Source organism: Capricornis sumatraensis, chromosome 7 (assembly GCF_032405125.1).
Source record: "Capricornis sumatraensis isolate serow.1 chromosome 7, serow.2, whole genome shotgun sequence".
Taxonomy (NCBI): Eukaryota; Metazoa; Chordata; class Mammalia; order Artiodactyla; family Bovidae; genus Capricornis; species Capricornis sumatraensis.
The window spans coordinates 28,687,062-28,709,197 of record NC_091075.1 but is presented as its reverse complement, the minus strand read 5'-3'; the positions used below and the strand labels follow the sequence as shown (position 1 = coordinate 28,709,197).

Here is a 22,136-nt window from a genome sequence, read left to right as displayed (position 1 = left end):
ACGGGCAAGCTGATCTGATTGCAATAGACCAGAGTCTTGAGAGAATCCAAGATTTGTCAGACCATCATTTAGAAAACTTTCATTCCTTTGCTTTAGCCACAGGATGGAAGCAAGGCCCAGAGTTCCTGCTTATCCTTTGCTAGGTCCCTGTATGTTTTCCTATTCAGTCTCCCAGGACCCCATGGCGTATGTCCTGGAAATATCCCCACTTAACTACCAATGACACAGAATCAGCAGTGGGAAGTAACTCCCTCTAGGAATGTCACAGCAGAATTCTAACCCATGCCTCTTTCTCCCAAACCTGTATTCTTTCTGGCTGGGGTGTCCCCTTCCCCCAGTACCATGCAGCAGCACACAGATGGAAACAGCTCTTCAGGAATTCAGACAGCATCAGTAAAAACGGTAAGATCGTGTGTCTTCTACACTCCCTATAGCAAAAGGGCATCACTGTTTTGGTGAAATGTCTAACAGCCTAGAATCTCCCAAGTTTCTCAAATTTGAGAATTGTACAAGATAAGTTTAAATACAACACAAATGGCTAAACACGAGCAGATATTCAAAATGTGTGGCTCGTATTAATGGTCTAATGAGGCAATGTTATACTGAAAGGGGGCAGAATTTATATCTATCCTTATTTATTCCTGTCCTTATCCAAAAAGGAAAGAGAATTTATAAATATAAATTAAAATAGGGTAATATATAAATTGTGGCTTTATACATGCTAAATTATATACACACTATTTTCTTGAACACTTTGAAAGCAGTTTTTCACTATCCTTAGACACTGATTTTCCTTGCATTACTTCATAACAACTAGTTGGAAATACTTCAAAACGTGGTAACTAGCTCCAAAAACTTTTCTGCCTTTGCTGAAACTTTAACCACACACAAGCCACAGCTATATTCCTTAGCCTTAGTATCTTTGTACAGAATTGGAACATTCAGGCACTCTTCAAATTGAGCCTGAATTTTCACAATTGGTAGGAATAAAAATTTGAGTTAACCAACTGTTACAGCTTACAGAAAACCAACCAGCACTTTCAGTTATTTTTTTCTTCAAAGTAAAATGAATTGACTGTATTGAGCTGTTTCTGTGCTTCCCTCTCTTGAGATGTGACTTCCCTGAAGAATTTCCACCAACATACAACCATCCTTTCAAAGGCATTCCCTTAAAAATTAATTTTAGTCTTTTTATAATTCAAAGCATTTGAGGTAGAAAAAAGCAATTTTTCTAAATAGAAACATACTTCTGCTTGTCCCCAAGTCGATTCTAAATTCTAATCAGATTCAGTCCAAATGCCACTTAATGACTACGTGTTCCACCCAGATAACAAGACATGCTGCTAACTTACCATTTAGTGACAAATGCCTCTTTATTCAAGTGTCCTCCGACTGGTGGTATTATTAGCAATGAAGAGACTGACTTAGAGGCAGACTTTTTCAAAGGCTAGAGCAGAGCACAGATTTTCATCCAAGTTTTTTTCTCATGATCTGCAAAGTATTTCACTTCAATTGCCATGAGTTTCTAAAATTAAATAATATGTTTACCACAGGGAGATTTTTTTTTCCTAAGCATGCTGTTAATGATTTTTTTTTCACTCCACAAATATAAATACTTGTAAATGCTTAGCACAAGGTGAAAGAGATACTGAACCAACGATATGCTCTAGGAGGAGAGGGGCTTCAATACCTTGTTCAGTATGTGTCATCAAGGCATGCCCAGCAAAAGGCAGCATCACTATACAATTCTGAAACGTGAATGTCTTCAAGGAGTTCATAATCCTCGAAGCGTCAGGCACTATTCTAGGTTCTGCAGATACAGCTGTAAGGCAACACACTTAGTGCCCTCGAGGCCCTTATACTTTAGGGGATGAGATGTCAAAGACAATATATTAAAACTATATGTAAAAGGTATTATATATAACAATAACAAATTATATATAAATGTAAGCAATAAATTATATGTATGGTATGCTCAGATGCTCAGTCCTGTGTGACTCTTTGCAGCCCTATGGACTGCAGCCCATTCAGGCTTTTCTGTCCAAGGGATTCTCCTGGCAATAATACTGGAGTGGGTTGCTGTGCCCTCCTCCAGGGGATCTTCCCAACTCAGGGATGGAACCTGAATCTCTTACGTCTCTTGCATTGGCAGGCTGATTCTTTACCATTAGCACCACCTGGGAAGCCCATATGTGGGTTTCTCAGGTGATGCTAGTGGAAAGGAATATTTTATACAACACAGACACACACATATATAATGTATACATATACACAAACTCTCTCTATATATATATTTATATATGTGTGTGTATGTATAAATCTAGTATGCTTGACAGAGGCTCTACAGGGAAGAAAAAAAGCAGTGAAGAAGCCGGGGAGCCTCTCTAGACTGGGTGGCCTTACACTTGGAAGATCTTTCAGATGAGACTTAGATTTAAAAGAAATGAGGGGGCAAGTCTTGCAAATATTGGGGGTTAAAGTGTTCTAGACAGAGAGAATTAACTAATATGCAGGCAACTAATGATAACCCAGTTTGTGACCAGCATAGTGACAGGTGTGGCTGGGATTGCTAGATGCCTACCAAAACCCCATCTCTTCTTCCAGAGCTTCAGCTGAGAACTTGTGACCTGTCTTTGTCAAAGGGATGTGAGAGTAACGGTGCGTGTCACTTCCGAGGCAAGGCTGTCCGAGCAGGCCTGGCTACTCCATGGCTGCTTTTCCCTTCTGTGAGTTGCAGTACGGTGACATCAGCAGAGCCACGTGGAAGGGGCTGGCCTCCTGCATCAGGACAGCCATCTGATGACCAAGCACGAAGAAAATGCTGTCTCCTGTTATACTGCATGTTCCTTGAAGACCGGGACCAGTCTTTCTCATCCTCATAGTCCTAAAACCCAGCATGACTTCTAGTGAATGGCAGGTTCCCAGCACTAATTGAACAAACACTACTTAAATAGTGGGGGAGGGGGAACAAGTTCTATGAAAAGGTAACTAAGGAAAAGAATCTGAAAGGGTTCACAATAAGGACATTTTAAAGGACAGAGTGAGTGATTTACAAGGGGTGGGTGGGGTGTAGGGGTAGATATTCTGAGCAGAGGAAAGAGCCTGAGCAAAGAGAGGAAGAAAATATAGGATACATTTGAAGGACAGGACCCAAAAGGTGCCCACACTTGTATACCTTTCATTCAATAAGCAATTATTAAGCAACTATTGTGTGCTTGGCACTATCGAAGATGCTAGAGGCACAAAGCCTCTAGCTAGGCTCTGCTCGAGAGGAATCTTGAAGGACAGGATGCAAAGACGACATAAAAAGGAATGAGGACTCTACTGGAGATGGTGAGGCCGTGGCAGATCGTGAAGCTGCAGCAGAACTCCTGGGGCAGACTGGTCACAGTGGGCACCCCAGAGGAAGGGGAGGAGCAGAGGTTTCCCTGGCACAGAGTGTTCATGGAACTGCCAACAGCTCAGCCCTCTAGAAAGTAAGCTCCAGGAGAGCGCGCCCTGTGTTCTTGACTGCAGAATGTCCAGTGCCTGGAACGCAGTCTGCCCTGAGCAGATCAGGAGATTTGGGGAAAAGGGTTAAGTTTAGAAACAAGGCTGGAAGGGGAGGGGACTGGATAAGAGAAGGAATCAGAAAACCCTGAGGGCAGCGACAAGATCAGATTTAACTGTCTGGTTAAAAGGTGCAGGAAGGGGTGTGCTACCAGAAGAGACCCTAAGGAGAGGACTCCAAGGGCCTGGGCTCCAGATGAGAGGAGATGGAAATTGAAAGAAGGAGTGTGCTTGTGCGGGGGTGGGTAGAATGAAGATCACAGGATTCAGGAATTATATGGGGAGGACTCAGGGCTTGTGGTGGTTTTATATATATATATATATATACACACACACACACACACACACACACACACACACAAACACAAAGAGTCTAAGATGACTCCTACATTTAAGGAACAGCAAGCTGGGAGAAAACAACAGTAATCTGATTTTGCATATGTTACATTTGGGATGCTCCAGGGTTTTTTTGAGAGGAAATGTCCAAAAGGCAGCTGGGCATGCAGGTGTCATGTTCCAGGAAAAGATCTGGTCTGGGTTCAGAAATGGAAGAACCAGCAGCATCCAGGTCACGGGAATGAAAGAAATTGCTCAACATGGCCACCATGTACTGCTGTACAAGTTATGCACTGCACAACTCCCGAAGCATCAGCTGCCCCAGGTCACTGCAGTTTTGTACAGATAATACAGCACTTTTTTGGTAGATAACTACCATGCATTATCTGGAGAGAAGAGCATCATTTTCTATCTCATCAGAGTTATTGTGTAGATGAGCAACAGGTTTTCCAAGCAAAAGAGCAGCTCCTAAACAAGCAGAGGCAAGAGGAAGAAAAAGGGAGAAGGCAGGTGGGGGAGAAACAGGACAAAGCAAATCCATTCCAAAATTGATCTATAAAAATCTCCTATATCCTCTACACTGAAGACTGCAACAACTGTATTAACCCTTAAAGCTTTCATGGTCTCACCGGGTTCCGTTACCACAGGGAATACCAGGAGCTTACTCAAAGCAATCCTCACCCTGCTTGCTCACTCATGAGATCTCAGTGTGGGTCTTCCTTCAGCTCACAGGCTCCAGGGCTGCATTTTCTTTGTAAAATGGTAATAACGATGATAAAGAAAACACTACTACACCTATACACTTCGCTACACATGATTAACAATTCTTCCCTGGCCTAGAATAAAAAAAATCACTGCAAGCCATTTGAAAATGGTGGCTCAGAGGTTAAAGCATCTGCCTGCAATGCAGGAGACCTGAGTTCAGTCCCTGGGTCGGGAAGATCCCCTGGAGAAGGAAATGGTAACCCACTCCAGTATTCTTGCCTGGAGAATCCCATGGACGGAGAAGCCTGGTAGGCTACAGTCCACGGGCTCGCAACGAGTCAAACACAACTGAGCGACTTCACCTTCACCCTCCTTTCCAAAACTAGGAATTAACATAAGTAACTGAAAATCTGGAATGGCACAGCATGCTGCTGAGTTTCTACAGCAAGATGCACTGAGTCAAACCAGCGGTTCTGAAGTGGGGTGATTCGGTTTCTGCCCCATGGGCTTTCCTGGTGGCTCAGACAGTAAAGAATCCACCTGCAATGCAGGAGACCCAGGTTAGATCCCTGTGTTGGGAAGATCCCCTGGAGAAGGGAACGGCTATCCACTCCAGCATTCCTGCCTGGAAAATTCCATGGACTTACGAGCCTGGCAGACTACAATCCATGGGGTCACAAAGAGACAGACTTGACCAAGCGACTAACACACACACAGTTACATGAGACGTTTAACCATTTTTGGTTGTCACAACAGGAAAATGGAGTGGGGTTCATTCTACTGGCCCCTGGTGCGTCAAGCCCAGGGATGCTGCTAAACACTTCACTGTGCACAGGACAGCTCCCGTCACAAAGAATTAGCTGACTCAAAATATCAGTAGAGTCAAGGTTGAGAAAAACTCTGTTAAACTATAAGCTTCTTAAGGCCTAGGTACCTGTGATGTCCAATAAATACCAGTGATGCCCAAAAGTGTTTATAAGACAAAGTAAAATGGAAGAAAGTGATTGCACTATATTGAAGAAATAGGCAACAATTTCACCTATTTTTTTTCTCCTGCTATTATTGCCTTCCATTTAGGCTCCCAATTCAGATTACAAAAAAGCTGACTAAAAGTGTTAGAAACCTAAACGGTACATACAAGTGCTTTCTGATAAAGCAAATTCTATAAATTTCCGTCAAATTCTTATAAATAATGGTCCATTTTAAAATACAAACACCTCTTCACCATTGTTTTCCACATTGAGAAATGCAATTCTGACAGTTAACTTAGATTAATTAAAAAACCAGAGAGTAAAATACAACTAGAAGCTTAATATGTGATCTAAGTTAATGTCACTCAGAGTCGTTTTATCCCATTACTAATCACTGCTTCCCACGCCTAACCTCAATAGCCATTCATTTGTTTTCCCCAAATTTAAATGGAAGTGAACTACAGTCACAGATTTTCCAATGAGACATCTGATTTACATTCCACCATTTGCTTGGGTCCTGACACTGAAATTGACTGTGTTCCTAAATTTTAAGGTTCTATTTTAATTTGCATTGTAACTAAATGAGAAAGAACAAAAGCTATTAAAAAAAAAAAAAAAAAAACCTAGATAATCATGCTCCTGCCCTTACTGGAAAGGGAGAAAGAATATCACTACCCAAACCAGCACCCTTTGGTAACTGAAGCCTTTTTGTCCCTCCAAGGTCCAGACAATGGCTCCCTTAAGCATCAGATGCCCGGGGAGTGCTACAGCTGCTGAATGGATTTTCATGGAACATAAATCACTTTCCCACTACCTGCCACTTACAGACCTGCTTCTCATGAACCCTGGACCCTGCACAACATGGCTCACCATGTCCTCTGTGACAGCTAGGAATAAGGCAACTCTTTGCCTGAGTAGATAAACGGCATTTCCCCCTTTTGACTCTTAGGGGGTGTTTCCTCCCCTTGTGCAGGGACATTTTTTAAATTAAAATCACAGGAACATCCAATTTCCCCATGCCAATTAAATCTTAAAATATCTAAATATTTGCATGGTTTATATAACTGTTGAGCATTTTAATAGGATTTTAGCAACATATTTATCTGATTATTTCCTAATATATCTCCATGTGGATCAGATCTCCTGCTCTTGTAATTCTGCATGAGAACTTTTGAGCAATTTTGCTTCCCATTTGGCTGGGGGTTTGGGGGTTGGGGAGGGGTGGGTCTTACAGGACTGCAGAGAATACAGACACATAGCAGACCTCACATTTAATGGTCGAGAAATTTTTCCCCGTATGGATTTCCAGATTTACTTAATCCTCTTGAAACAGAATTGCTGAAAATCATGATGAAAGATTCTGTTGTTGGTGTGACATCATTCATATACATCTAATTCCATTGCTCCGTGTTAAATTCTGCCTGCTTTAAAGTGGGCAAGGTATATACTTACCAGAGGGGTTGAAGTTGCCTGCTTTTTTGTGGCCTTTATCACAAACAGCTGAGGACCCCAGGGGGCTGTTTGAAAGTCACCTAAGCAACATCTCTGCTGAGTAAAATATAGCTGTCAATGGCCAGCTTGCTGTGTTCGCTCCTTTTCCACTGGCCCAGAGTGCAAGCCTCTCACCCGCATGCCCGACTTAGATATAAGCAGATGCCACTGCAGTGAAGTGGTCCGAACACACACACACAGAAACACACACACACACAGACACACACACCACTTCTCTGAGCCAGGTTATGCCAAAGGCTCTGCAGGCATGAAATCATGAAGCAATTTAATACAAGCTTGGATAAAAAGCCAAGCGAGCAATTTAGAAGTCGAAAGGAAACACAGGGGAAAGTTCTTTGGCTTTTGAGAAGTGGAGGAAAGAGGCAGAGAGCATCTTGGATCCATCTGGATGGGAAACGAGAGGAGAGGTGGAGCTGCCTGCTCAGCTTGTTTGGGGAAAATGGTGCAGAACAGTTTTCCCTACTCTGGCTCCTGAGATTACAAGTGCTTAGCATCCCAAACCTGTAATTCTAAACTCTTTCTAGGGTCAGAAGCACGTGACATTTAATGGACCTAAAGAACAAGAGTAACATGTGCTGGTTGTGCTGAAAACAAAGCAAAAAGCCTTAACACTTTTCTGAAGGTGGTTGGAAATCAGGCTTTGACTTGGCATGAAAAATCCCCGGGGCGGGGGGGCGGTGAGGTTTGTTGACGCATCAGCCCAGACAAGTCTCAAAGGGAAAAACGTCTATTAATGCAAAGACCTCTGCATCAGAGAAAGGTGGCAGTAGGGAGGTATGCTGACAACGTTGAGAACAATACCGACGGCTGGAGCCAAGACATGTGATCCCAGTGTCAGGCCTCAGCCCAGCTGGAGCAGCCATGGGAAAGAAAGATGCCATACAGAGGAGAAGCCGGGGGCCAGCGCTGAGTGAAGTGGGTGACAAATTAGTGCTAAGGCACCACAAGCGGCAGGCTTGTTTTCTCCGGCTCTGAGGATGTAAGCTGTGAGAGGCTTTCACCCTGGAAGCCTGGATGCTGGGGAGGGCCGGCAGGCGACAAGAGACACAGTCAGGCTTCGCTGAGGCTGCGCGAGGCCATCCCCGCCAGCACAGCAGGGAAGAGACGGTGCACACAGTGAGGCCAGCCTGCAAGACAGGTGGGTGCAGGGCCCTGGGCAGAGGCAGAGCCCCCAGGGCAGGAGATCCAAAATCCGACACAGCACCTCCGTCCGGGCCAGCAAACACGCCTTGGCCGGGAGAGAAGGAATCGAACACTGGAGTCAATTGTCGCGGAAACAGCTGTGCGCAGCCTGGGCAGCCAAATGCGGGGCTGCCGGCACCATGTCCACAAGAGGATGCAGGCTCCTGAGCAGGGCAGACACAAAGTGCCCCCGGGTCCTGCTGGCCAAGTCTTGCCAAGGGGCACTCAATACATGACTGTCCAGTTGGCTCAAGTCTCCTCCTCCGGCCCTCTCAGATGAAAAACCCCATCCATCAGACCCAGCCAAGGTGCTCCTAACCTGTTAGCCTGTGATGGGGCAGACCGGGGAAATACTCCCTCCACCCTCAAAGGGCTTACTGTCGTCTGGGCCAGACGGTTTTTTCCCAAACCGTGGGTGGCCTCCCACAGTGGGTAGTCAAAATCAATTATATGGGTCAAAATCAGCCTTGTTTTTCACCCACACACATACAAAAATAAAAGAGAACATGCTTGTGGAACTTTTGATTCAAACATGTGCATTCACTACCACCATGTCATGCTGTTAAAATATACCCCTTACTGCAGGTCAAAGAAAAAAAAAATGTTTGAAAGCAGCTGATCATTCAAACGATTACCATTCAAATGTTTGAACGTAGCTGATCATGTGAAATGATCAAACCTTTCAAAAAGTGTTTGAAAGTAGTAGAAGACAGGAATGTGGAGCCCTTTACAAAGAACTTCCACACATACTTGGTTATGAAATCATCCAGAAACCCCATCAGGAAGCTGCCCGTTTTTTCAGTGACTCAAGAGATTTTAATCAACTTGTTCAAGGCAGCACAGCAGAGCCTGGATGTAATCCCAGATGGTTCTGACTCCAGTACATCCTTGAGTACCACAGGAGTTCAAGAATAATGCTGAGCAAAGAGGGCTGGAGAAGAAAGGAAAGGAGGGAGAGAGACTTGGAAAGGTGAGGAGATCTTGGCTGGGAAGGAAGGGCAGATAGGTAGAGATAGGCTGGGTTGGCTTGAAGGTGAGTAGAAGATTCAGCCTGATGTAGCAGAGGACACTGGGAAGTTCAGAGTGAACTGAGCTGGACAGATTCTGGCAGCCCCTATCAGTGCTGAGACATTTGAGCTTTCCCTTCCTCATCTGTACAATGAGGACAATAATAGTACCTACTAAGTGAGGCACTATGTCCTATATAAAATGCTTGTGCTCAACATACGGTAGCTTTAAAAAAAAAAGAAAGGCACCTCACCCATGCACCGATAAATCACTGCTCATACATTATGTGACCCTAACAACAATCCTGTGATGTAGACAAAGTTTTAGAAGCTTAAGAAACTGCAGCAGAGACACAGAGCAACTTGCACTGGGGCTTCTGCTCTGGGTGGCTTATCCAACAAGGAGAACAGCAGATAATGGTGCCACAGTGGCCAACAGAACCTCAAAGGCAAAGCAGAGAAATCCAGACATCCACCACCAAGAGGCAAGGAGTTTGCAAGATTTCTGAGGAAAAGAGCTTCGAGGTGGGGGGTGTTGGATGATATTAAGACTCTGAAATTAGGAAAAGAGTGCTGCCCTCAGAGCTACACTTTGAAAGCCAAGATCCACAAAGACAAACACAAAGAGAAACAGCTCCAAAGCCTACTAACATGATAGCATTAAATCCAGGGGCAAGAATGACCATCAGATGGGACCTGGTCAGATCTGAAAGTGGAGAAAAGTGGAGATCTAAAGAGAGCCACAGTGACCTTGCCACTCTAAGCAACAGACACGGAGAGCCATAGGCAACATTCTTGGGCCTCGGAGAGTGCAAGACCCACTGGCAAAGTCTGCCCCACCGCCAAACAGGACACAGGCAGCTGTAGCCAACTCCCTCTGGGTGTTCCTGCTGTCATGCCTACTGACCGTGAAATGGACGCCTCGGACTTAACCTGATGCCATCTGACACTTAACTTCTCTTTGTTTTCACTCCATACTGGCCAACTAAGCATCTGATTATGATTTGGCTTCCCACACAGGCCACAGGAAGAGAATGTGTACCGGTTGTTCCCACACTGGAACTGCAGCCCATGAAATGCAAGTATCAACAGCTTGCTTCTCATTTTAAGTCAGTAAAGCTGGCAATCCGGCTTTCTATAGCCACTTTCTAAACCAGGTTAACACAATACAAAGATGAATTCTTGTTATGCTCCTTAAATCTGTTTCTGAGACATTAGAGCTTTGGGTCATCATAAGGATGCCTACTGGAATAGGCCGCTTGGCAAAACCCACTTTGACCATCTCCAGGGCTGACCTCATGGAGGGATACTGGGAGAAGTCAGTCTCCCTGGGGTGGGGCCAGCAAGGGAGACTGGTGTCAGCAAAGCTAGCTTGCAAGACAGAACCATGGCTATGTCCAATCCAATGACTGGCTGAGACCATAAAGGCATTTATTATGCTGCCGGCCACTCTTCTTATTCCACAAAGGTTTACTGAGTTCCTACAACATGCCAGATGTTACTCCACCATCCCCAGGAATCCCTGCCTTCCAAGAGCTTACAGTCTAGTGGTGTTAACAGGTTAATTTACTATTTTAGTAAATACAGGTGCTATGATGAGGGTATGCATAGATTACATGCTCTGAAATAATGAACAACAAGGGTTCAATCCCTGGGTTGGGAAGATCCCCTGGAGGAGGGCATGGAAACCCCACTCTGATATTCTTACCTCGAGAATCCCATGGAGAGAGGAACTTGGGGGGCTACAGGTTCTTTGTAACCTTAGGGTTACAAAGAGCTGGACACAACTGAAGCAATTTAGCATGCACACACACAGGGGAGGAACACCAAAGTTTTTCAGCCAAAAGAGAACAGTCATTTTTCAAAGAGAAGAATCAATGCCCTTTTTCACCTTCTTGAATTTCTGAATCCAACGAAATGTTGAATTTTAAATCAGACATCAAATCATATCTAACTTTACTTCTGTCCATCCTATAAGTGGTGCAAAAGAAATAGCAAGAGGATTGAAAAATATGATCTTAGCTGAGATATGTGTCGCAACATGTGTAGAAAACTCCAATAATAAAATAAAGGTAGATGCCAGATCTATGACAGCCCAGGAAAATGCAGGCTTCCAATATTCAGGCCAAAAACCAAACTCGTAAGACACTGCCTACGTAAAGACCACACACTCATCCGGTTTCATCATCTGGTACAGAATTCCCCAATGCAATTCATACTAACAATAATGTTCCAGTCACTGAGACTTTTAGAGATCATAAAATCTCAGGGTTGATAAGAAAGACAAAATTAGAAAGCAAGACAAATCCAGGATATTATCATCATGCAACCCAATGGACTTCTCCAAAAAAAGTATTGATGTCCAGAGTATAAATCAAAGAAAATATTCTAGGGCCGTAAAAAAATTGGAAATGCTGGAAAGACATAGGATCTTCCTCAATCACCATGATTGAATTGACAGAGGTACATAGAAAAATACATAATTAAGAGCACTGAATAACAAACATTTTTAAAAAAAATGGAGATAGAGGTCGAAAAGCAGAAATAAAGACAGCATTGGTTAGAGTTCATAGTTCCTGCCTACATTTTTCCCTCACCCCACACTCCACCAGTCTTAGTATAAAGTACTAACATACTGTGTTATAATACACTATTTGCAGAAGGCTAAACCTGTAACATCTGGCAGCAAATACTTCCATCATACATTCTATAGAATGCACCTTCAAAACTACTTCGTCCCCGGTGGGCTGCTCTTACTGAGATGGCATTGTTTGGTTGTCCCAGTGGCCAACATGGGCTTCCCCTGGTGGCTCAGCAGTAAAGAATCTGCCTGCAATGCAGGAGACACAGATGGAAAGAAATGGAAACCCACTCCAGTATTCTTGCCTAGGAGATCCCATGGACAGAAGAATCTGGTAGGCTCCAGTCCACGATGTCACAAAGAATCAGACACAACTTAGCGATTTCAAACAACACAACATCAGTGGCCAATACTGAGGAATATTACAGGAAAAAAGTCCTTATTGTGTTTACTGCAGGGATTCTGCTACAGCTGTTTTCCACTTCATAACAGAGTATCCAGGCTACCAGGCCCTGTGACTTCTCTAAGCAGTATCATGTATTTTGTAACATGAGTCTGACATGTTTCCCTTTTTGCACTGGCTAACAGGAAGCTCAGAAAACATTAGCAGCACACTTTCAGCAAGTTCAACCACCTGCCAGTATAAAGCTATTACTTTTATCTCTGATCTTCCCTTCACACATTCTCCTAGTTAAAAACAATAAACAAAAAGAAAAAAATATATATATAACCTTCAATAGCAAATATTGATCAAGTGCTGACTACTAGACATTCTAATATCATAGCCTATCCATACATCTCTTATGTCATGACTCCTTAAACCAAATAAGTATTTTTAATATATATTAAATTTTATATATTTAAGTACTTTGGAAGGAATGATGCTAAAGCTGAAGCTCCAGTACTTTGGACACCTCATGCGAAGAGCTGACTCATTGGAAAAGACTTTGATGCTGGGAGGGATTGGGGGCAGGAGGAGAAGGGGACAACCGAGGACGAGATGGCTGGATGGCATCACTGACTCGATGGACATGAGTCTGAGTGAACTCTGGGAGTTGGTGATGGACAGGGAGGCCTGGCATGCTGCGATTCATGGGGTCGCAAGGAGTCAGACACGACTGAGCAACTGAACAGAACTGACTGAAGTACTCCCCTGTAGTACAAAGGCTACAATCCACGACAATGTCTTATGTGTACCCCTCATTTGCCTTATTTTATAGGGTATATATCGGAGAAAGCAATGACACCCCACTCTAGTACTCTTGCCTGGAAAATCCCATGGACGGAGGTGCTTGGTAGGCTGCAGTCCATGGGGTTGCTAAGAGTTAGACACGACTGAGTGACTTCACTTTCACGCATCGGAGAAGGAAATGGCAACCCACTCCAGTGTTCTTGCCTGGAGAATCCCAGGGACAGGGGAACCTGGTGGGCTGCTGCCTATGGGGTCGTACAGAGCCGGACACGACTGAAGCGACTTAGCAGCAGCATAGGGTATATATAAATCCTGACTGCATATTTCAGCCTTCTACAAGGGTGGGGGGGAAGCGTGTATCTGATGAGCAACAAGATAGAATCTGAAACACTCAGGGTGATGGCAGCTTAGACAGAGGGACAGGGGTTGAGGCAGCATTGAGAACGCCGACTCACCCCTTGAATCCTCACCTCTTCCCAGGGCCATGCTCTTTCATCCTGAACCTCGTTTCACCCTCTTTGCTTTTCCCAGCCAAAGTCCACAGCCCACATCCCGCATAACTGTTGGTGTGCAGGAAGTGTCCAAGCAACACCAGGCAGCAGGGACCCTGAAAGGACCCAAGATTTGGGCCTCCCAGGGCCAAAGCCCGGCTTGACGTTAACAAACGCCAATTTCTTTCAGCTCACTCAGCCCACCTGTCCATTTTCCTCATTCTAACAAGTTCCAGCAGGCTTGATGACCTGTCTTTCAAACCAGAGTCCTATTGACAGAGCAGTAGATTAGAAGTGAAGAGAAGGGTTGGCCACGAGCTGTACTGGCAGTCAAGGGGCATCACAGGCTGAAAGGCGGTAGAGACCAAACTAGTCCAGAAGTCTGCAGCCCTCTTGGAGGGGAGGATGCCCAGGGGTGCAGAAGTGAAGGGCTGCCAGCAGGACATGGGGTTACTGTAAGAAGCTGGCCAGCTCCAGGGAACACCAAGCATCATCACAGGAGAGAAGCTTCCCATGGAGTATGCAGGCTACTTTCCAAATTACATTAGTATCATTAATAAAACTATTAAATAAAAGCACTATTAATCTTACAGCATTTTTATTATAGAATTTTTCAATCAGATAAGTAAAAAATGCATCTACTATCATGATGGATGAGTGTCATTATATGCATGCATGCTAAGTCACCAGCCATGTCCGACTCTTTGTGACCCCATAGACTGTAGCCTGCCAGGCTCCTCTGTCCATGGGAATTCTGCAGGCAAGAATACTGGAGTGGGCTGCCATGCCCTCCTCTAGGGGAGCTTCCCAACCCAGGGATTGAACCCAGGTCTCCTCAGTCTCGGGCACTGGCAGGCAGGTTCTTTACCACTAGCGCCACCTGAGAAGCCCCCACATGTCATTCTATGTTTTCCAAACCCACAGAATGTACAGCACTAAGAGTGAAACTGAAAAAGTGAAAATGAAAGTCGCTCAGTCGTGTCTGACTCTTTGTGACCCTGTGGACTATACAGTCCATGGAATTCTCCAGGCCAGAATATTGGAGTAGGTAGCCTTTCCCTTCTCCATGAGACCTTCCCATCCCAGGGATCAAACCCAGGTCTCCCACATTGCAGGTGGATTCTTTACCAGCTGAGCCACAAGAGAAACCCAACCTGAAAGTAAACCATGGACTTTAGGTGATATGGCAGCATAAGGTAATCCTTGGTTAAAAAAATGTATCCCTCTGGTGAGTGATACTAACAATGGAAGAGGTGATCAAAAGGCACACAGGGCGTGGCAGGGGGTGGGGGGCGGGAATTCTCTGGTGGTCCAGTGGTTAAGAATATGCCTTCCAATGCAGAAGGGCATGGGTTCGACCCCTAGCCAGGGAACAAGGTCCCACAGGCTGCAGTGAAGATCCCCCATGCCACAATGAGACCCAAAGCAGTCAAATAAATAAACAGGAAAAAATGTTTTGAAAAGGCATGCTAGAGAGCAAGGGGTATATGGGAGATCTTGGTCTCATCCTCTCAATTTTATTATAAAACTAAGACTGCTCTACAAAAGAAAAATATTTTAAAACAATAATAAATAAAAATTAAAACAAAGTACATCTGCCATCATGTGTGAGGTCTGGGAAATCTGACAATGAAAAGGAAATCCTTTTGCTTGAAAAGGCTGAGAATTAGACAAATCTGGATTCAAATCACAGCTGCTTCTCTCAGTTGATCATCAGTGAATGGGCATGAAACCACCTACCTCCTAGGGTTTTGTGAAGGAAAGAGCCCAAGGCAGTGACCATTTCCCTTGGTGCATTAGTTTACATAAACAGTCAATAAGCTAGCAGTAAGTATCACCAGGCATGGTGAATACAATGATGAACCTCTACAATTTCCACTGTCAAGGATGAGATAGTCCAACGAGCAAGACAGACCAGAAAAGGCATCAACGAGGCAGCGGGTGACTGCGACAACCGGAAGCACAGAAGCAGTCACGCCTGAGAGGGTCAGCGGGCCAGCACGCAGATGAAAGAACAGGTACCGTGCAGCGCCGTGGTGAAGAGTCAAGGACTGCTAACCAGTCAATTAATTTTATCAGTAAATATTTAAAAGCTGCTATGCGCCAGGGCTCGAGGTCACAGCAGAGAACAGTCCAAGACCCCTGCCCTCATGAAGCTTACAGTTGGAGAAAGAACTGTAAAATGAACATATGTGTAGGTTTAAAAAAAAAAATATATATATATATATATATGTCAGATGACTGAAAAGCGTGGTGAAAGAAACTAAAGTCAGGGAGAGGGAGAGTCTGGGAGGGGGTGCAATCTTAGAGCCGGGAGGGGCACAAGTGAACCGTAAGCCTCAGGGAGCAGCATTTGCTGCAGGAGGCAGGGGTGCCCGTCGCAGAACTTACTTCTGCTCCCGGTGCTTTCCGAGCACAACAAAGTCTTCAATAAGGTTCCATTCGAAACAATGAAAACACAAATGTTGATGTTTAAAACCCTTAGCTCTCCAGAAAGTTGTGGAGTAGGAAACAGCACCCCGCACCAGTATTCTTGCCTGGAGAATCCCATGGACAGAGGAGCCTGGTGGGCTACAGTCCATGGGGTTGCAAAGAATTGGACAGGACTGAGCACGCGCGCTCCAGAAAGTTAGCTGTCATAGTAGTACAAGCTGAGGTTTATTTTAACTGCCTCTCTCAACCTCTTTTCTTCCTTTTTTCCCTTTTGCCATGAAAATGAGTAAGAAGATGAAAAGGAGTTGCAAATATACTTCCCTCCTGTAGCACCTTTTCCCCATTCACCTAGAACGTGCTCACCTAGTGTGACAATAAACAGCCCAGATTGTCTAACTCCCGAGAAAGCGTTCTGTCACCGTCACGGTGATTTGTTTGAACAGTCTTGCCCACTGCATAATTAGCCCGTAGGTCACCATCTGTCTCTCAGTCTTCACAAAACCAACCATACGTTGTTTTCATCAACAGCTAAGCCAGGGTAGCATTCACCCCGCTTCAAGGAAAACGCTGTGAACCCTCTGGTGCAGGGGCTTTTGGGGGGCACACTTACTCCTCCTTTACTACGCTTTTTTAATTTAAAAAATTGTTAATTTGTTCTGTTTATGTCTTGTCCATGGCTACCAACCCTAACCATTTCTAGAAATGTCTCTGAAGTCTCTACCAGGAAACATGGTAAACAGGCTTAGAGCCCCCAAATTTTGGTTCTCTGCTACGGTTTGACCTGGTCCCGTGAAGAGGACCACACACACAGGCAAATGCATGTCACAAGCAATCCTTCTCATCTAATGTCTACTGCACTTTAGAACTCCAAGTCACGAAATACCAACTTTTCCATCAGAATAACTCCACTCTAAAGTGGGTAACAACTACAAGTGATGTTTTTTTTTGCTTTTCTTTGTTTTAATTAATTTATTTTAATTGGAGGCTAATTACAATATTGTAGTGGTTTTTGCCATACACTGACATGAACATAAGTGATTTTAAACCATCATTTGAAGCAGTACAAAAATCTGTCACCAAATGATTTTTGATTTATGAGCGAATTTTCAAAGTGCTGAATACTCTTCATATCCCCCACCAATGACTAAACAATCTTAATAAGAAGCAGCCATACGAAATGTTCTGGAGTTTGGCTTAGTTTTTTAAGTGAAATATGAATAAAAATGTATCCCCAAAAATGTGCCTATGATTTAAAATTATATGACAGGGAACACTGAAGCATTTAGATAACAAAGAACATCAGAATCTCATGGTAGAAATGGGTCATTAACACTGTGGGTAAGATGTAGAGAAACCGGTTCTCCATTAACCAGCTTCCCCCAGGTCATCACAAAATTCATCTGACTCAAGGTCTACAGAGTCAAGCATAAATTATTATTTACAAAACTGACCACAATTTCATCATTTTTAAAAAAGGCCAAGACTTTCCTACAAGGCTAATGATTTCATTTGGCCTAAGAAAGTATTCGTTGAACTGAATTGAATGGTGCAAAGAAGAGAAATTTTAACTTTGCAGCTTTTTTGACTCATTAATCCTCAAGTTAACCCTTGTCACCGAAACAACCTATTAAACCTTTAAAAGTTTAGTACATCATATTTCATGATCTGACTGGAGTTGCGTTCTTTTATTTTCTTTAAATATACCAACCGTTAATGATGGGTAGGGTTTCTCCTCAGAGATCAGAGATTTTGCTAAAGATTATTTTCCCTTCTGCACCACGGTCATTTACCTTATACACATTTGGCATAAAACTAAGTTTTAGATTTTTCACATGTCCCTCAATGTTCATATCAGCACTATTTAAAATAGCCAGGACATGAAGCAATCTAAATGTCCATCAGCAGATGAATGGGTAAAGATGATGTGGAGCAGACACATAATGGAATATTACTCAGCCATAAAAAGGAGTGAAATCGGGTCATTTGTAGTGATGTGGATGGACCTAGAGTCTGTCATACAGAGTGAAGTTAAGTCAGAAAGAGAAAAATATTGTGTATTAATGCATGTATATGGAATCTAGAAAATGATATTGATGAACATATTTGCAGGATGAGAACAGAGACACAGATGTAGAAAACAAACATGTGGATGACGTAGGGGGAAGCAGGAAGCGGAGGGCGAGGGGAACTGGGACAGTAGCACCGGCATATACACCATCGCGCGTGCAACAGCTAGCTGGTCGGAGGCTGCTGAGCAGCACAGGGAACTCGCCTCGCTGTTCTGTGACGGCCGGGAGGGGCGGGACGGGCAGGGGGCTGGGCGGTGGGGAGGAGGCTCAACAGGGACGGGATGTATCATCATTCTTGTTCAGTCATGACTGCCTCTTTTGAGACCCCATTGACTGTAGCCCGCCAGGCTCCTCTGTCCGTGGGATGCTCCGGGCAAAAATGCTGGCGTGGGTGGCCATTTCCTCCTCCAGGGGATATTCCTGACCAGGGAGTGAACCCGCATCTCCTGCACTGAAGGGGGCTTCTTTACCACCTGAGCGGCTGCGGAAGCCAATGTATGTATACACGCAGCTGATTCACTTTGCCGTACAGCAGAAACTATTGTAAAACAATTATACTCCAATTAAAAAAAAAAAAAAAAAGACCAATCCTTAGATTTTTAAGTTATTTCTTAGAGATCCTCAACATTCTCCCAGAGACTTCCTTGAGGTAGTTCAGGATGAGGTCTTTTAATGAATACTATTTCCAGTCCAACAGGGCCTTGCTAATAGCTAACAGTTACCATGGCTGTGGTGGTTCATCAAGTACCCTACCAAGATTTCTCCCCCTTGCTCTTGGCAATGTCCTAGAGAGTCACAAATAAAAGAAATAATAGGATCCAAGGACAAAGAGACAGAAGTGGCTTTCAGTCCTGTCTCTGCCTCACACCTCACTTTCAGCCCTGGTTTCATCCCAGCCAGGGTCACTATGAATGCAATGTGAAGGCATGAAGAGTGTTTAGCAAGGGGCTGATCCTCACAAGGGACACACAGCAAATGATGATGGTATTGAAGAGGTTAGAGATTGTTCTGCCCAAAGAAGCTACTTTTCATCATCCAGTGAAAATGGTCTTTGCACACTTTCCAAAGCATTAAAATCCATCTAACTTTTTTTTTAAATAAGAGTACCATGTAGAGTAAAAGCACAGAGAATGCAGGAGCTGAGCACAGAGCAGCTGCTAGAACACTGAATCCGAGTAGAGATGGACAAGTTGGAGCTCACAGCCTACAAATCCCCTCTTCAGAGAGCATCTAATGACGTGGGGGCACTCTGTACTGCTACAGTGAAAAAAATAAACCACAAACAAACGAAAAGAAGGTGTGGATACATATATACAAATATCTGGAAAACACAGAAATACAGAAAACTGTTTAAAAACATAGATCAACCGGACAACCAATATACCTACACACACACACTCTCTCCTTCCCCACGACGCCGCTTCCCTCCCACCTCTTCTCTTTCTCTCATTCCGTCTCTCATATTTATATACAAGTTTAAGTTTTGGGGAATGATTTGAACACAGTGTATCTATAATGGGGGGTGGGGGTATTTGTTTTGAAAGAAGAAAGAGCCCATACTGTCATTCCCTTTCCCAATGAGACAAGAGAAACGCTCATCTTTCAGATCTAAACCCTTCAGTACATGGATGACCTGAGAGTCTGTAAGCCCCCTGCACATCTTGTTTCCCATCTCTTTCTTCTTCTCTGCCTGCTTACAACCTATCTGTGATCACTTACTGAGTGACTTCACCAGCAAGAGGCATGGGGGTTTATCCCTGGGTGTCTTCATATTGAAAAGGCGAGTCAGTTAGAGTATCTGAACTCTTGTACATACCCTAATTAATGAAAAACATCTCCTGAGTGGCCACAGGACTGGAAAAGGTCAGTTTTCATTCCAATCCCAAAGAAAGGCAATGCAAAAGAATGCTCAAACTACCGCACAATTGCACTCATCTCACCTGCTAGTAAAGTAATGCTCAAAATTCTCCAAGCCAGACTTCAGCAATACGTGAACCGTGAACTCCCTGATGTTCAAGCTGATTTTAGAAAAGGCAGAGGAACCAGAGATCAAATTGCCAACATCCGCTGGATCATGGAAAAAGCAAGAGAGTTCCCGAAAAACATCTATTTCTGCTTTATTGACTATGCCAAAGTCTTTGACTGTGTGGATCACAATAAACTGTGGAAAATTCTGAAAGAGATGGGAATACCAGACCACCCGACCTGCCTCTTGAGAAACCTGTCTGCAGGTCAGGAAGCAACAGTTAGAACTGGACATAGAACAACAGACTGGTTCCAAATAGGAAAAGGAGTACATCAAGGCTGTATACTGTCACCCTGCTTATTGAACTTCTATGCAGAGTACATCATGAGAAACGCTGGACTGGAAGAAACACAAGCTGGAAACAAGATTGCCGGGAGAAATAGCAATAACCTCAGATATGCAGATGATACCACCCTTATGGCAGAAAGTGAAGAGGAGCTGAAAGGCCTCTTGATGAAAGTGAAAGAGGAGAGTGAAAAAGTTAGCTTAAAGCTCAACATTCAGAAAACGAAGATCATGGCATCCAGTCCCATCACTTCATGGGAAATAGATGGGGAAACAGTGGAAACAGTGGCAGACTTTATTTTGGGGGGCTCCAAAATCACTGCAGATGGTGACTCCAGCCATGAAATTAAAAGATGCTTACTCCTTGGAAGAAAAGTTATGACCAACCTAGACAGTATATTCAAAAGCAGAGACATTACTTTGCCGACTAATGTCCATCTAGTCAAGGCTATGGTTTTTCCTGTGGTCATGTATGGATGTGAGAGTTGGACTGTGAAGAAGGCTGAGCGCCAAAGAATTGATGCTTTTGAAGTGTGGTGTTGGAGAAGACTCTTGAGAGTCCCTTGGACTGCAAGGAGATCCAACCAGTCCATTCTGAAGGAGATCAGCCCTGGGATTTCTTTGGAAGGAATGATGCTAAAGCTGAAGCTCCAATACTTTGGCCACCTCACGCGAAGAGTTGACTCATTGGAAAAGACTCTGATGCTGGGAGGGATTGGGGGCAGGAGGAGAAGGGGACGGCCAAGGATGAGATGGCTGGATGGCATCACGGACTCGATGGACATGAGTCTGAGTGAACTCCGGGAGATGGTGATGGACAGGGAGGCCTGGCGTGCTGCGATCCATGGGGCTGCAAAGAGTCAGACACAACTGAGTGACTGAACTGAACTGAACTGAAATGAGGGTTTAAATTTTTTTCCTAAATAATCAGCACTTAAAACAGTATTTACACAATATTCTGAGAACTTCTTTCATTCAAAACTATAATAACCTGAATATTGTATCAAATGCCATCTCCTTGAAAGAAAGAAAATTATTTTGTTTCCAAAGACCTAGTGTATCTTCTCATTTTCTGGATATTCATTTTATTTACAAGAGGATTTTTTAAAAAGCCAAACAGTATTAATTTTTGCTTTTTCCCTAAGTTTACATGCTCACATCCACTTTCCCAATGTTACTGCACCTTCAAAATATTCAGTTAACTGAAAATCAACTTGTAATGCTACAAAAGTTATTTAAAGTTGTATTACCAAGTCGACAGTCTAATCAAGGCTATGGTTTTCCAGTGGTCATGTATGGATGTAAGAGTCAGACTATAAAGAAAGCTGAGCACCAAAGAATTGATGCTTTTGAACTGTGGTGTTGAAGAAGACTCTTGCGAGTCCCGTGGACTGTGAGGAGATTCAACCAGTCCATTCTAACGGAGATCAGTCCTGGGTGTTCATTGAAAGGACTGATACTGAAGCTGAAACTCCAATACTTTGGCCACCTGATGCGAAGAGCTGACTCATTTGAAAAGACCCTGATGCTGGGAAAGATTGAGGGCAGGAGAAGGGGACGACAGAGGATGAGATGATTGGGTGGCATCAGCGACTTAATGGACATGAGTTTGGGTGGACTCCGGGAGTTGGTGATGGACAGGGAGGCCTGGCGTGCTGTGATTCATGGGGTCGCAAAGAGCTGGACACGACTGAGCGACTGAACTGAACTGTAACAAGCTGACAACGTGCACTGTATTTGCTTTTTAAAAAGAAGAAAAATAAGTCATACATCAAATTAGATTATCTGAATACATTG

At 43.9% G+C, this 22,136-nt stretch overlaps 1 protein-coding gene across 1 annotated transcript in view; it reads right to left on the bottom strand.

The window, feature by feature from the left end:
• The window catches only part of TSPAN5 (tetraspanin 5), a 180,893-nt gene that overhangs the window by 77,951 nt on the left and 80,806 nt on the right, over window positions 1-22,136 (bottom strand). The window lies entirely within an intron of this gene.